The sequence below is a fragment of the Temnothorax curvispinosus genome, unplaced genomic scaffold (assembly GCF_003070985.1).
Source record: "Temnothorax curvispinosus isolate PA1 unplaced genomic scaffold, ASM307098v1 QBEX01015766.1, whole genome shotgun sequence".
NCBI classification, from domain to species: Eukaryota; Metazoa; Arthropoda; class Insecta; order Hymenoptera; family Formicidae; genus Temnothorax; species Temnothorax curvispinosus.
The window spans coordinates 567,179-584,124 of record NW_020225546.1 but is presented as its reverse complement, the minus strand read 5'-3'; the positions used below and the strand labels follow the sequence as shown (position 1 = coordinate 584,124).

Below are 16,946 nucleotides of genomic sequence, written 5' to 3'. Positions count from 1 at the left end.
GCGTGTATCGATCCGGTGCATTATATGCAAGACGGTTTTCGCAGTCAACCGCCCGCCGAAACCGACAGACGCCGCGCCGCCGTCGCCGCTTCGCGCCGGGCACTGTTTTCGCTGTAAAGCGCTTTGTTTGTAAATTAATCGTGTAAGTGAAATCAACAAATACATCTCGGATTTCAAAGCGAGTTTAACGCTATATTATGCACTCCGTATCGAGCGACAGGGCGGGGATTGCATCGCAATTGACAATTTTAAATCCGAGTCGCTCGCGTCGTGTCGTTTCCGCTTGACCCCTCGCGGAATACTAAAAGATCTCCTCACTGAGGGAGCTTTTTTTTGTTTCTGCGACGACGTAAATATGTATTCAATATGCGCATAGGCTCATACATAGTAAAACCAGCCACATGTAATTAGAGTTCCCCTCCTCAGAGGGGAGCAAATTAATTGACGCCGTCTGATTTTTTGCGATGCCGTTGAATTATTTCTGCGTTTCGCGTTACATTACGCGCGACATGTTAATTATCGTAATTACGAATCGCACACGCAAAACGCGCGTGTATAATACAGGTGTCTTGTCGTGGCAATATCTCAAAACAAATTGCCGCCGCGTTTATTACTCACAAACGATTAATCGTCACAGCTAAAACAGTGAGCTATCTACTCTTAATTATTTACATGTCGGCGTAAATAGGGTTTGTCGTGGATGCAGCTTGATGCAAATCATTATTAATGGAGCTTTTTTTTTATATATTGATGAAGTCGAATTCAATTTTTCTTCAGTAAAAATTCGATAGGAGAGTTTAATTCTATTAACTATATTTATACATTATTTGTGTGTGTGTTAGTGAGACTATTTTACTTCGTCTCTATCCTTTTTTTAGCGTCTCTTCAATTATTACAATTTAATTCTATCAATTAAGTTTAATTTATTATTTCGTTACGTTTCTCCCACGATTCTTAATTAGCATTCAAGCCCGTAATTTTTCTATCTTTTCGCAATAACTTTCGGCCACAAAATCCAAGTGTCTCGTTGAACACCGTAAGGGTTCTCCTTCATCCCGACTTGGCGCGGACGACGACAGCTTCTGTTTCCATCTCCCGCTCTCTCACTCCGCCGTTTCACCGACTTATATACATTACACCGCATCGAGCACGAGCCACTACCACCAGCGGCCCGCGAGACTGTCACGATAGTCCACTACCATTATATCGGACGGCATTGCGCCTGGCGGTTTCCGCGTGGCGCGGCGCGGCGTGGCGCGGCGTGCTCGGACGAGGTGGAGGAATAGCGGCGTAGGAATAGAGGCAGTGGAGGTGGCGGAGGAGCAGGAGGACGAGGAGGTGGTGGTGGAGGAGGAGGAGGACGAGGACGTGGAGTAGGTTGCGCGCGCGGCCATTTTGATAATCTCCCACTCCTCCGTCTCGCTCCCTCCTCTCTGTGTATGTATCTCTCCGATATAACTCTCGCTCTTTCCCTCTCGCGGTTTCTCTCGTTTCAATCTCTTCCAGACTGCTCGTTCTCTCTCTCTCTCTCTCTCCCCCTCTCCCCCGCGTGCACGCACACGAAAATCACCGGACGCGTACCTACTCGTGCGCGCACACGCGCTCGCTCGCTCGCGCGACTTTTTCTCCTCTTCTCGTGCTCTCGGTCTCGCGGCGTGTGCACCAAGCTCTCGTGATTTCCTCTCTCTACATTTGTCTCTCTCTCTCTCTTTCTTTCTCCCGCGTTCACTGTTGAAAGAGCGAGGAGTAGCAGTCGGCCGTCCCCGTGACGGTGGTCGCTAGTGTCGCGGATTTTCCCCTCCGTCCTCCTTCCCACCCCGTTTCCTTTCCTCTTTCCCACTCTTCGCTCTTCCTCGTTTGGTCTCCATCCCTCTCTCCGCGCGCGCTCTCTCGAATCGCCCGACACGCGCTCGCTCCTCTCGCGTACCGATACACAACGGGGCACCCACATACGTACGTGTGTACGTGTATATCTCGCTCGGCGTGCGCGTCTATCTCGCTCCCGTCCCGCGCCCTTCGCCCCGTCTCGACCGGAAGGTGCCAGTTTCTCGTCGACCATCGTCTGGTGCGGAACGCTCCACGTTCGCGCTACGTTCGTTTGCGATTCTCGTAATCTCGTCTCGATAACCCGTCGTCGATTTTCAATTCGCGCGAGTGTGCGTCTCTGTCCCTACGTGCGCGCGCGTGTGTGTGTGTGTCGCCTAGAGATAATCGCGTAGAAAGGAGAGAGCGAGAGAGAGAAAGATAATCGCGTTGTCTCGCGCGAGACACGCAGTGTGTCGGTGCGGATATCAGATCCCCCCCCCTCTCTTCCGAAGTGTTTTCCGCTTATCCACTTTCAGCCGTTGGGTTTCCCATTTCTATCTAGCATTATCGGGATATGTCATCGCCGCGAGTGCGCGACGTATAGTGTCCGCGGAATAGTTGTCTCGTCGCCGCGAGTGTTTTCTCCCGAAGGAGGTTTGCCCCCCTTCACCTTGATTTTTCCCGGTTACGAGCAGGAGCGCGCGCTTCTTGGATTAGCCGCTCCCCTCGTGCCGCATACGTCACGGCGCGCGAACGTCTCGGCGAAAGAATGAGAGTGCCTTCGCCATTGTTGACGAGTGCCTCGTGTGATTACCCCGGTAATCGTAGTGATAGCCCGACGTCGAGATCGCCTTCGGCCTGCGCGACGACGGCAGCAGGCGTCATCGTTCCTCGCTCCTCCTGAACACGCACGGTGAGCCGAGTCCGTCCTCTCATTTGCGAGCGAGCTGGCCAGCTAGCTCGCAGCGGTTATTTCGTAGCGAAACGACGCGTAATCAGTCAACGCTGCGCGTAACTCTATCGCGGTGCATCGCACTAACGGCTGCGTCGCGCCGTGCCGCGCCGCGCCGCGAAACATCACGCCAACTTAATCCTCGTTACTCGGAAGAGCTGGTTCAGAGCTGGCGATCTACAATTTCTTAATAAATTATGAGGTTGATTAGGTCGCAAAACTGAAAAACGTCGAGTTTTCGTTCAAAAACTTCGATTTATGCAGCACGCGCGTTAATGACAATTACGTCACCCTGTCGAATTATTTAAGATGAGAAATTATGGAAGCTATCTGTTTTCAGCCAGCGGTTTTCAGTTTTGGGAAACGTCACGTTTATTTACACGAAAGGTGGTCTTGTAATAATTTGTTTAACGTCGAATGACGCGTAAATATATTAGAGATTGAAAACCTTTCGGTGCTTCTCTCGAATTGCATCTCTCACGAACGTGTTCAAATTAGGAACCGATATCCGTGTAACGATCGATTTCTCAGTAATCGCAAAATCATGCAAGGAAGAACTGCGCGTCATCTCGATGCGATGTATCAAAAGGTAATCGTTTGCCTATTTAAAAACATTGCTCAATTAAGCGTGGGTTATTCCGACGTTATCACACGGAAATATTATGTTGCGTTACCTATACGTTTACTTTAGAATACAGATTATGAGTCCGCCTACTGTAATCTAAAGATATCGAGTATCATCTCACGGTAGTGAACGGTTGCATCGAAAGCGTCGTCCAATAATGTTGAACGTTGTCTCGAGATAATCGATCCGGCTCGAAAAGTCAGGGTCGTCCGATTTGCGCTTTCAATTCCAGCGTTAGATGAAACGCCGATCAATCGGTCGATAGCCGACACGTGCAACGAGATGTACCTTGCACCTTAGCTGGCGACTTCTTATTCTTCTCACGGCAGGAAAACCGATGATTAACACGCGTGAAAAGTCGCGACAATGGCGACGACAACGACGACGGACGACAACGACGACGTTGCTCGTGATTATTATCGCGGTCTCGCTCTCTCTCCTCGCCGTATCTCGTTTCAGTATATTGCGCAAGTGTTTTCGCGATTATCCGCTATACTTCACATTTTTCAGAACGACGTCTTCAGCAGATCGCGTTATATTACAGAGCGTACGCTCGATTTAGAATCTGTGATCGGTAATTCTAAAAGTGTATAGTTCGTTCCACTTTATTAAAGCTTTTCAAACATTTTTCTCTGGAATTTTCCAAGCTTGTTATTTTCGGCACATGGTAGTTGTATTTGATGCACGAATGTCAGGACCGCTCAAAAATCCTGCCGTGTAAACGCACCGCCATTGTTCGATTCGACGCTTAATTTACGCGACAAAAGCAAAAGTTCCCAAAATAGCGCGCCGAAAACAATGCGCCCGCGCCAGCCGTGTGTGTGATTCATCTTGCGGCGTTAACATTGTCAAAGCTCCGCTTTTATGAATCATGTTTGTCCAATGTGCGCTCGCCGTTCCGACGGGAAATCCGCCGTACGCGAAGAAAGCAATTTTCTTGCCGGCGCGGGCGTTCGTGTCGTCACCGGACGATAACACTTCGTCGGGCGCGACGTTGCAGCTCCGGCGCGGCGAGTATTCTCGCTCGCATTTTAATGCCGGTTGTTTACTGATGGATGATAAATCTCCGGTCGAACGTCGTGCTTCGGTTGCCTCGGTGTTTATCTAATCTTAAAAGCAGAAGTCTCATATACTAGTCCCTGTAGTTGAGAATCGTGAAGTATGTAGCTGAGAATTCGTATAAGACACTCGTGCTTTGTTTCTGTGAAATAGAAAGTTGGTTGAAAAATATATTAAGAAAATGTACCGTGAACTCTCGTCGAGTTTGTTTAAAAGACCACCCCGTAGGTACTATAGTTCTGAAGTGACGAGAAAAGCAACGGTTCTTTCTTTCACAATGCTGTATACGGAGAAACGGAAAATATCGGAAAGTAATTGCTTGAGCATAATTCAATAGCGTCACGTGTTAAATTTTGACAGGTATCGTGGGAGGTCTTCCATTTAGCTATTAGCCTGTGGCTGTCCTCTGCTATTCAGCTCGGTCTTTGAAAAATGAACACTTGTACGTTAAGTAGTTTTATACACATACATGAAAAAGGAATAAGCAATTATAACGAGAAATATATAATACTAGGAATAATTGTTAATTAATTAATTTTATTTATTATTATATGACTTAATTGACGGTTTAATTTTAGTTTTATTACTGTTATTTATTTACATAAAAATTTCCATGATTCTTATATTTTTATATAAAATGATAATACTAAATTTTTACCGTTCTTTTGTTAATGGTTAAGCATATTTATTAGCTACAAATGATGAGTTAAAAAACCGCGTGAATGAAATGTTGCGTAGCTTTGAGGAAAACGCTGAGGATATTAGGGGCCGCTTTGTGCTACCGCGTTGCAAGAAGCAGGAAAAACGTCACAGGTCGTTCCGAGCGACGTTTTACGGCCGATCCATCTCTGTCCATAAAATAAATCTCGTTATTTTACGAACCGGCCGCGTGTCCCGGATTTTCTCTCCCGAGACTTTATCGTTGTCCAAGGACGATGAATCTTCTCCGCTTCGGCCGCATTTTTCTCGGAGCGTAGCAGGTAGGGTAGGTACGTTCTTTGGTAACATCACAGAAGCACGAGGTCAAAGGCCCAATTGTGACGAAAAGCGAGAGAAAAATATGAAGAATAGAATATATAAAGATGTTTCTTAACTTCATCAACCAAGTTTTTTATTGGTCTCTTCGTGTCAATATTTTCTTTGACAAAATTTTGGACGCTGCGCTTTCCTTGTACTTTTTAAATGACCAAATAATAATTCTTGGTAACTAAGCGTCAAACTAAAATTTAATTATTTTTTGCAAAATAAAGACTACAACGAAATGGTAGATTTTTAACTTGTCATTATTAAGCATAATTATTTATTAGTCCTAATATTCGCATCGTCCTATATCGGTGCATTTTATGGTAGGTTGTATTCTTATATTTATTTTACATTGACGTACAATTTTTATGTCTTTTCGCGTTTCTACATATGACATTGGCGAAGAAAGAAAATGATTCAGTTAGCGGAATTTTACGATCTTGAAACTGGATCTTGAAACTTCATCTCAATTCGTCATCCTGTTTCGCATCTTCTTGCTTCTTCTGTACGAATGTCTCGCTCGGATTCTCTCGTTGCGCCACCCGGTACACGTGTGCTATCGTATACACGACTCGATCTCATTAGTTGTCTTCTATTTTTCATTAATAATAATGCGTTGTGTCGACAGAACTGGCTCGACGCAGATTTTTATTTTTTTTTTCCGAAGCGCGGTTACGCTTTTAGATGTGCCGATAGTCGCTAATTAATTATGCCCGACTAAACGGAGTGTTGACGTCACTACCGACGTTATTTTTCTTGGAACGCGAGACATCGAAAGTATTTGTCGTCTCCTGTTACCGATAACTGTTTTGAGAAAGCGCATAAATAATTCGAGGAAAAAAGCGGCCTATATGAGAGAAAAAAAATTTCATGTATTATATAATTTCTTCTAGTATATTCACTTTTAGTTCAAAAAATTATCTTATATATCTGAAAATTTTATTTACACATACGCATTGTGTTTAGCGTACAATTTTTTAATTTTTCTCAAATGTCCAAGAATTAAAAATTAATGACATGAGCTTGATAGGTATTTTTTTCGTTCAATCAAAAGAAACTGTAGCGATAATCGAAATAATAAACACATTCTTCACTGACTTCTTTCTTTCTTGCTCGCCATCGTCGTGTCGTCGCGCTAACTTCGTGTTACATAAGCGAGAAGACGAGGAGAAGGAGTAGGACTACGAGAGGAGGGGGAAAGATCTGATGCTAACGCCGAGGAGTCATGGTTGCCTTTTAAAAATGGCCGCGTGCATCAACCTCTGTCAAAAACATCAGGTCGCTAAGCATCGCTATTACTGTCTTATACACCATTTTATGAATTTCACAGGAAATCGAAGTCCACACCAGATACATAATATAACATTTATTTTTCAATTACTATATGTTAAAAAAAATTGAAGCGGTTTTGTATTAATAGTTTCAAAAAACTCAGAATAATTAAAAATAGAATGAGATAATAGAAAAATTTCGTAGTTTGCATAAAATATTGAAGAGATACAAGAATTTTACATTTTTTGAATTATATAAAAAAACTCAATTTATCTTTGAATTGAACTAAATAATAACATAACTTGTCATATTTTTTGTCACGACGAAATTATTTGAAACGCTTTTCGAGATTGTAGCGATTTCCGTCACAGGACATTTGAAATGCGCCAATGATTTACGAGCGTGGGTCTCCGGTCTTCGGGAGGGAAATGCAGGAAAATAAGCGAAAACACTTTAGTATACCTGATAGGAAAGGAGATGCAACGAGGGCGATAAATTTTATCAGCGTTACGGACGCGTGCGCTATCTCGTCTCGCAGAAAATTCAGGATCCACGTGAAGAAAGTCTTTTATGATGATCATTAAAAGAGTTCACAAAGAGTATACAAACGGGAAAAATCCTGCCGTCGTAAAAGTATCGAAGAATGTAGTAGTTATGGCCGGACGGTGAGACGACGATGGTTATTCTCGAGGAGCCAGGAAGAATTGTCGTCGTAGCGCGGCCTCTTCGCGCGCACAAAGGGGTTGCCGTAGGGCGTTCGACTTCATAATAAAATTACGACTTCGTGGTGCGGTTAATATGAATGAACTCGAGTTTGTTTCTGTGCGGCTTACGAAATACCCTCTGCTCGCCGCGCTGCGTCAGGTGGATTTGATTTGATTTGAAAACGGCATTTGAGAGGCGAATCGTGATATATGCCGACGGCATAAGAGCCCTGATAATGTTCGATAATGTGCACCCGCCCGTCGTTGATAATGAACGCGAATGAATTGAGTGCGCGCCTGATGAATTTGAGTTTCTGATATATGGAGTTGATGAACGATTTATTATTATTATTAGCGCCGTTTATTTAATACACCGAGGTTAATTCTCTCCATCAGACGATGTTCGAGTATAAGCTCGAGTAGAAATTGGTTTTTAGATCTTTGACGATGCGATGTAAATTCGACTCGATTTTTCGGTTACTTTTTAGAGAGACAATAGAATAGAGGAAGAGAGCGATTAAAATTGTATAATTCTGTCAAAGTAATCGAATTGTGGTCTATTTTAAAATAACGTCCTATTCGAATATATAGTGCCAGTTAATTCACGCAATCATGAAATTCTAATTTATTTATTATATTCATTTGCTTAAAGCAATGCTGTATTTAGTATGCTGTATATTTAAATTCTACTATTTTTCCAAAAATTCTCGATGACATTAATATGGAGAAAAAAAAACTCGATGTTACATCAATTCGTTATATGCTCTCGATTTAAAATGATTTTTAAAAATTTGTTTTCTCTGTCGACGAATGTCTTCTGCTTTCTGCGAGCGATAAGCACATTTACACATATACATAAGCTCAGCTCGCCACCAACCGTATTGCCGTTGCCTACATTACGTAATCGATTATGCCCACAATGAGTAAGCCGTAACTGGACGTACGGATTTCAATTATGCCGAGGTAATACGAAGCTAAACGCGCGTTGGTAGCTCTCTTTGGCATTGTGGTTAGGTGCGTTCAATGCCAGCGCGATGGAAAAGAAAATCGAAATCCCGACCTAGTTGAAGGAACCACTGTTGGCCCATGAACTCGGTGGCCGAAATTTCAACATCGTTATGTGACTATTTTTGAGGACAAAATCCTAGCCAGGACAACAGTCTCGATTTTCATGCGTATTTTGCATCGCATTTATGCATATTGCATTTATTGATATTATTTCTGTTATTGTATAATTTATTAATAAATTGATCATTTACGCATCATTTAATGATAAATGATACAATTAAATATGCAATATAATTGAAATGACTTTATAAATAGTGAAAAGTTATGAGGATTTATTATTATCAATTCGATTGTTATCAGAAAGATAATGTCATCAGAGAGAGAAAGAAAGAATTCTTTTTATTATTTTTGTGAAATAGTTTAATATTATTGATTAGGAATCTAAAATAGATTCTATGGACGCACAATGATCGATTATCGATTATTTTTTATTGAACTTTAATATCTTGTTAATAATTGCATTGTTCATTAAAAAAGAGATTGCTCTAGAATAATATGACGATTTATTATCGATAAAATTGCAATTACATTACACCGCATAAAGTATTTGAAAGCGTAAAAACACATTAGTGAGCTGCGCAAACGTTTTGGATCACTTCCGCGAATGCAAGACGGTCGATCTCCAGGTTAAACGAGTGCAATTGACTTCTCGCGAAAATCCGTATATTCAAACGAAACTACATTACTGTGGCAGCGAGACGAATTCCCAGGAGAGGCGGCGTTCGCGGAACAGTCTCCCGCGGCCGCGTTTAATTTCGCGCGAAACGCCAAAGTGTCGACGAGCGGTTTGCGCGCAGTGGCTTTAAATCGCTTTAATAAGGAGCATTCAAGGAGATTAGCGACGAACGGCGGACGGCAAACGGCTACGAAACGAAACTCGGCTTTCGAAGGTCGTCGCGCCATCGGCGTCTTACTGCCGCCGTGCGAAACGATGTCAGTGTGTCAGTGTCAATGGAGGCGAGTCATCGGGTCCGCGTCGTGTGTCGATTGTGATTCAACGGGAAGATTATTTCGCTAATCCGCCGTAATATCGGCTCCTATCCGTGTCAGCAAGCGAGATAGAACGAGAGAGAGAGAGAGAGAGAGAGGGAGAGAGAGGAAGAGAGAGGAAGAGGGAGAGAACGTGGGCAATATATGCATCTCTCGCCCGTAATATCTACATCATTAGGAGATTGAATCCATTTCCGATGCCTCTGTCACATGCCTACGTCGACTCATGCCACTGTCGCTACCACGAGCGCAGTTGATTTGGGTTATTTCGGGTTTCTGCCACGACCTCGATACTCTAAAGATATACATTAACACGTGCGAAATCACGTGGAGTATTTGTAACTCGGTAAATAGAGCTTAAATAAGATTTTATTTGTGATATATTGCTTTTTAAAGCATGCGCGACGAATTTGATCGAATAGCTAATAATATCTCGATTTGTAGTAAATATTTATTTGCTTCTTCCGAGAAATACAATACTTTAGTTTAAATATCACGAGACGCAAACATCTTACGTCGATATTTCTCTGCGATTTGTAATACGAAGCTATAAAGTTGAACAAACAGAATTTCGAAAGCGGGAGTCTCAAAATAACAGATTCGCGTATTAAGTCAGCTATTTTCTAAGTGTTTTTGATTATTCCACAAAATTTTCTGTCTTTTATGTCACGTATACGCCACATACATTAAGGTTTATATCGCGACGCGAAGGAAATAGCGAATTCAAATGCGTCATCAGCGGATGATAAACACGACGCTGAGGCGCAGAGTGCGGTAACAGCGATTATTCCGCGTCTCCTCCGTAAAACGACAATCGCGCTGTTCGAAATGCATTTTTGTGCTCTTGCGATTATATTTTTAGCTGCGCGCACACCAACTGTGCGACACCGCTTATCATATTAATAGCGTACGTTAACGGGAAACGCGCGAGGAAGGGCGGAAGGAGAACCGGGACGTTATCGGGAAGGAAGGAGAGACACGAAGTAAAGCGCTCGAGGAGAGGCCGCCGAATCGTCAGGAATTCACAATCCGCCGTTTAGCCTTCGCGCCGGGCTCAAAATAAACGCGACAACTCACTTCGCGTTCGCCTCTCCCGCCTGCCTTCTTTCCTTCTTTCAGACTTCGCTGTATATCGTCGTCGTCGTCATCGTCGTCATCGTCGCCGTCGTTTCTCGATAGTTTGTCCTATATGTTTATGCAACATGTCAGTGCAGCGTCGATGCGTCGCTGATCTTTTGCGATGAGCTTCTTTCATGGAATTTTATATATAGATATATAAAAACGTAGCTAAAAGTCCATGAAAGATATGTATACACGTTTATATCTTTATGGAATTATATATGAGGTTTCACGGGCTCTCTCGCAATCGATAAAATGGCCATGTGTCAGTCGATAAAATGCTTTCACATTTGTAACACGTAAAATGCCGTACATTATATTCCAGTTTAGTTTCAAAATGAGGAAATTTTATTTTGGTAGAATTTTCATCACCGGTATATTTACAATCGAGTTACAGCAGAAAATGTATAACACACACAATTTTCGTTGATGACTATCGATTCCGGAAGCTTTAACGAGGAACGGGTAGATGAAATTTGTAACAGGTATTTAGCATTCCTCCCATTGTAATGTGCTATTTTAACTAGGAGCGACATGGGGTTTCTTGACGAGTAACACAGTCGAGATCTAAAATGGACGTCGTTCAGTCCTAGTTCGTGTTAACCGGAACGCTCTTCTCCCTCTCTTTAGCGCTCGCTGAGTGGTTAACGAAGCCCGCCGCGTACAGTCGCGTGCGTGTGCGTGACGTCGTGTGTACGTGGTACAAGCGTGCCGTGCGGTCTCTCACGCGTGCTCGCTCGCATAGATGAGCGGCTCTTTAAAGTGCGTACAGAAGGCTGACACCGCGCGCGCGCGCGAGGAAGAGACGAAAGGTTCTTGATCGTTTTGTTAGAATTTTACCCTTGTCTTTGTACGCGTCGCGAGCAAGAAGTCGTGCGGCGAATTGCAACACGTGCAAATTTCGATTCGACACATGCAAATTTCGCACATGCAGGAAGATGTCTTGACGGTAGCTAATATCTTCCTGCGAAGAAACGGCGATCGACAATTTCGAATAACTATGCTTCGCGAAAATGTTGAGATTAATGAAGGTAATTTTTATTAAGGCAACTGATTGTAGAATGTAATTTAAATAGTTTATAGTTACTGCGTAAAATTGTATCTTTGTCTCGCGTTAAATGTTAATGTTGCCTGTAATATGTGCGATTCATACTCATGGATAGATACATGTATTTGATTTTGTAAAATTACTGAAAATTTTGAAATTATTACAGAAAATATTGACTTGAGCGTATTATTTTCCAATTTAACTCGGACTTTTTAATTGTCGCCAATTGCGTATATAATCGACATATAATTATTTAATTTTCTAATTGTTGTTAACATTTGTAATATTAATTATAGTAAATTTGGAACCGCGAGGTACATTATCCGGTGTATCACGCAGTATATTTATCTTCCATAAATTCGCTTTATCCGCCGTAATATCGTTTTTTTTTATCTATATTGTAGCGCCATACGAAGGAGACATCGAGTTGCTATAACGGGCGAATAAAATCGTCTACTTCCTTTCACATCGTCTCCTCCCAGTCCGATCGCTATAGGGAAAATGATCGCGCATTAAATCGCCGTGTTATTCGACATTCGAACGTCACGCTGACGTCGGCGCGTGCGACCAAGCCGAGCTCCTTCGTGGAAGCGTCACACATTTCATCACATGGCATGTCGTAACCGGCTGTCCTTATCGCCAGCTCCATTTTCACTACACACACTACACTACATACTACACTATATACTACACGAAAACAAGATTATTTTCATCTAGTTATTGATTCTACAATGCGTTAACGTTACCGCACTTCAAACATTATTTCTCGACAGCCTTCTTATTCGTCTTATTATTGCTCTTAAATTTCCAGTATGGTTAAACATAAATATCGTTGAGAAATAATCCATTGTATAATTTTTGGCAATTTGAGGTATATTAATGAGAATTCTTCCCCTTAATTTCGTTTCTTATCCCCGCATTTTCTGGTCATTTGTGTTTGTAGTCGAATTATTTCGTCTGTTCTAAATCGTATCGCGACAAAGTCACGATGGGGGTTGCAAGGGTGCGCCAGTACATGGAGCTCGTTCGACGTTTACAAAGTAGCGAACCAAGCGGAAAGAGCCGTGCAACGCGCTTGATGTCCCTCGTAAAACATGGCCACGGTGTTTTATTGGCCGACCGAGAAGACGATCCCTTCGTAGTGGGTGGAGTCGATAACGCAATAATCCTTTATCGCGCAATTGAAAAGGACGGGGTAGGGTTGCGGGGGAGGGGGAAGAGAGCGGAAGGATATTCTTCGGTCATCGAACGACCCGGGGACGATGACGTTTTTACGGACTGACGACATAAATCGACTTGCCCGCGAGTTGGATAAGGAGTACGAGAAAACGGTTTTATCCGCTCGAAGCACCACTAGTGATTCTTTTGACGATATAAGTTTTCTTTGCATCCTTTTGCCTTCGGAGGATTCCGCGGAAAGGGGTCAAGGGACGGAAGAATAAAAGGCCACCGTGTAAAATACACCGAGACAACAATTTTCGTGGCTGTAAGATACACATTTGAATCGCGTTATGTTATATAAATTTGGATAAGTATCTAGGAGACTTGAGAACCAGTTAAACTGGAACCAGTTTGTTATCTATGAATAATTAATATAAAATTACTAGTAGAAGCAGACAAGTTATAAACAGACATTATATAAATAGGATTATACAAATAGAAAAAAATAAATTCAAAATTATACTGATGCATTGTAAACGCTTTTCTCGTTCGTTAAAAATGTCTCTTTATGTCTCTATTTTTCGACGTTGCATCAATATATAATTCACAGGAATTTGCATTCTGAAACGCAGATAAGATAGACGATTTCGTCACAAGAGCCGCGTGGAAGCTTATTGACTATGTTGTGGACATATAACGCGAGAACGACCGATAAATCGCGTTGAACGGAAGCAAATCGCGGCATCTGCCGATGAAAACGGCGATAGCTGAGGCCGGTCTATTACGTGTAATCCGGGATTTAAAGTCAAGACGATGGATCGAGACGGATTAGAAACTCGGAGTAATAGACGTCGAACGGATCGGCGAGGAAGAGGCGTGCGGTTAAAGGCAGATCAAGTCGGCTTTTCGATTCGTGTTTCGTTTATTCAATCACCGTTTATTCCTCGCCTTTTATAATACATTAATTTCACTTTCGGCTGCCTTTTCATGGCCAGAGATAACGCGCGTTTCCTTTTCTTGTTTTTTTTTTATTCTACATTTTTTATGCTAAACTTTTATAGAGATAACGCAGTTGTTAACGTGAACATATTTGAACTCTTCTTTTATTCATTTTTTATCTTTATACACGTGATATACCTATAGATATCGAAATACTTATGTCGTATCATTAAACTATTAGATTACCAATTAGTGTATATTTTGTTTCGTCCCTGGAGGGTTCGTTTATCTCTCTCATTTCCTCTCTCGCTTTATGTATCTCTCTCTTTCTTCTTATCGGCGAACTGCGAATCGCAGCTGGCGAGGGCCGCTTTAAATCATCCCTTTCTCATTACCATTTCAAATGGGCCGCGATTAACGCGAATTAATTATCTACGATGGCAATATCCCGCCTCCGGGGCGGATCGGGACGCCGCGCGCCGCGGTGCCGCCGCTGCTAAACGTTCGCTCGAGCGACGAGGAGGAAAATCCACCTCGCGGTACATTCGCTCTCCCGATATTGAAAAAATATCGGCTAATTCGGCCGCTGCTACGTCGGTCGCGAAAGAGGCGCGAATTAATCCACGGAGGATTAAATCGATCGCGACGCTCGTCGGGAATTGAAAACGCCGTCAGAGAATAGCTGGTACTTAAAAGTACATTAATCGAGTAAAACAAAACTCGGGATACATGCGCACCTTGCGAACTAAACGATAAAAATAATGGACCGTAATAACGATAATAAATCGTTTATTCTAAAAATGATTTATTATGGCCATCTAATGGTTCCTTTTAAAATACTAGAATATGAGGAAATGGAGTTTGGGAATGAAAGTATATCATATCTCTTCTTGAGAGTTTATTATCATTTCTTGAGTACATTATCAAATATAATACTGAAATGTTGCAACAGGTGTTTCCTAATGAAAAGTGGATTTCATATTTGTAAACTTTATCGTTAAAATTTTAGAGAGTCGTAAACGGAAATACCCATATAAATTGATGAGGCAACATATTGCATATAATCTCTCCGAATATGAGAGTTAATTTGCTATGTCAAGCTGATGGTGCGAATATACATCCTTACTTATTCCCTGTATATCCATAATGGACCATCGTGCATGCAAATAACAATCGCGGGCGCAAGAACCGATACCTATGAAAAATAGCGAAACGTATGGAAATCAAAAAGGCAATCGATTTCGCTGCGAGAGCGAGCAGTGATTTCAGTGCGCGGCTCTCCAACGGTAGACGCCACCGTCGACGGCTGATTGTGCCGGATTGTTAAACGAACATTTTTGAAAACTGTCCGATCCATTCCTCGCGCGGCGACCACCCGGGGTCTCGATCGTGCAAATAACCGACAGGGAGTACGCTCGCCACTTGTCGAGAGCGGTTCGAGCTCGTTAGCTCGATGAACTTCGACCGTTCTGTGACAATATTCCCAGATATTCAATAAAGCCGAGCCGACGCGGACGCCGACGAGCCGACCGATGTGTGTTGGCTTGGAATTTCGCTTCCTCGCGCGCGGATAGAGATGTTTTGATATCTTTCGCGTTTTTCCACACGAAGAAAGAGCGAGTAAAAAAAAGAGCTGACTAAACAGAATTATCTCAATTTAAATATTTGCGTCGATTTTTGTTCAGGATGAAAAAGCACGGGTTAATATTGTCGAATCAATATGAATTGAGTTATATCGGAACATTGTTAAATTTTAGGTGATTAGAACTACATTTCCTTTTTAGAAGCGTTTTAGCCTGAAATAGGATAACTATGCAATTATGCTAATGTTGATGATAAATTTATTCTTCTAATGAGAGTTTTCATAGAGGAATTCACATTCGTCTCGCACTTTTATCTCGGAACGTTACGAAATCGCGATTAACGGCAAGCGACTTGGGAGAACGAGCAGTCTGGTTTTTTTCTCCTGGCGTCGATTTAGTTAAGAGTACACTTTCTAGCTGATTTAACGACGCATGAAGCGGCGCGGCGAAAAGAAAATGAGAGAAAGAGCCTCGACGACACGCGGAGGGACGGGTCGGGGGTATCGGTCGAGAAAGTATCGCGACGCGACGAAGGAGACCGCATTCGGCCGTGGAAATACCCGCGCGACTAAACGTGCCAGTGCCATCCGAATGCACGTGCCTGTGTGAGTGTGTATGCGTGCGCGCGGAAAGGGATTCTGTACCGGCGGCAATGGGATAAATGTATTCCAGTAGCGCAAGCGCGTGCACACCCCGGGACAAATAGAGTCGTTCTTAACTTCGCTCGATTATATTACGGGTCTCGAGAAATTACCGAGTCGCTTACATGCACGACTGGGGACGCGATTAAACTTTCCATCGGATATTTCTCGGTGTCACGAATAATAAGCAGGCTTGAATTAATAAGAGGGAAAGACGTTATTCGTTTAAGAGAGCCCGAGAGAACGTTAATTATAATTTGGAACTAATTCGTTATTTTAGCGAAACGGGATTATATGATTTTTATTGTGGGAGACGTGCGCACGACATGACCTGCAAAAGTTTTTATACTTTTGGGTATGTGGGAATTAATAGCATCGAGATAATAATATTAGAACATTTAATTGATCTCATACGTCTGAAATGTCAGATGCGGCGAGAATGAAAGTTCGCGTGCACAGGCCTTTCCGAAGCCAGGAATAATCCGGGAATGGAGAAGTATTGAATACGATAGTGTAGTTCTTTACTATTCATCCGCAATTAAGCGGTCGCGGCGAACGGTGATTACTGCCGGTACGTTTAATTTGCATGACAATGCAGCGATTCGCTCATCGACATGCACGTTTCGTTTCGGTTCGTGCACGTTTCGACTATCGAGAAAGTATCGCCGCGACGATGCGAGGATCGCGCGCGCGCCTCGGGAGATCGACTCCTAATCGGAATACGTGCTCGCTTTATGGAAGACAATCCAGGCTTCGCCATCGTTATCTGAGCTAAGTTAAACGTTCACGCTGCAAGTGTCAGGCAGGCTCAGGAAAAAGATTGTCGTTTGGTATTCCGCTCCAAAAAATGACACTTAAACTTTTATGATATGAGATGCGCAGATTCTTTCCTCGAGAATAAATTTCTTGACATTATATCGAATAAATATGCATGTTTTACGAGTGTGTATACATAT

General features: G+C 42.7%; 1 protein-coding gene across 4 annotated transcripts in view; it reads left to right on the top strand.

The window, feature by feature from the left end:
* The window catches only part of LOC112466007 (AF4/FMR2 family member 4), a 191,006-nt gene that overhangs the window by 65,982 nt on the left and 108,078 nt on the right, over positions 1 to 16,946 (top strand). The window contains exon 1 of one of the 4 annotated variants that reach the window (XM_025033849.1): positions 2,035 to 2,719. The exons of the other annotated variants lie outside the window; for them this stretch is intronic. The gene's annotated coding sequence lies outside the window, so the exon portion shown is untranslated. Of the gene's footprint in view, positions 1 to 2,034; positions 2,720 to 16,946 lie in introns of those variants that run through there. 4 annotated transcript variants of the gene reach the window in all.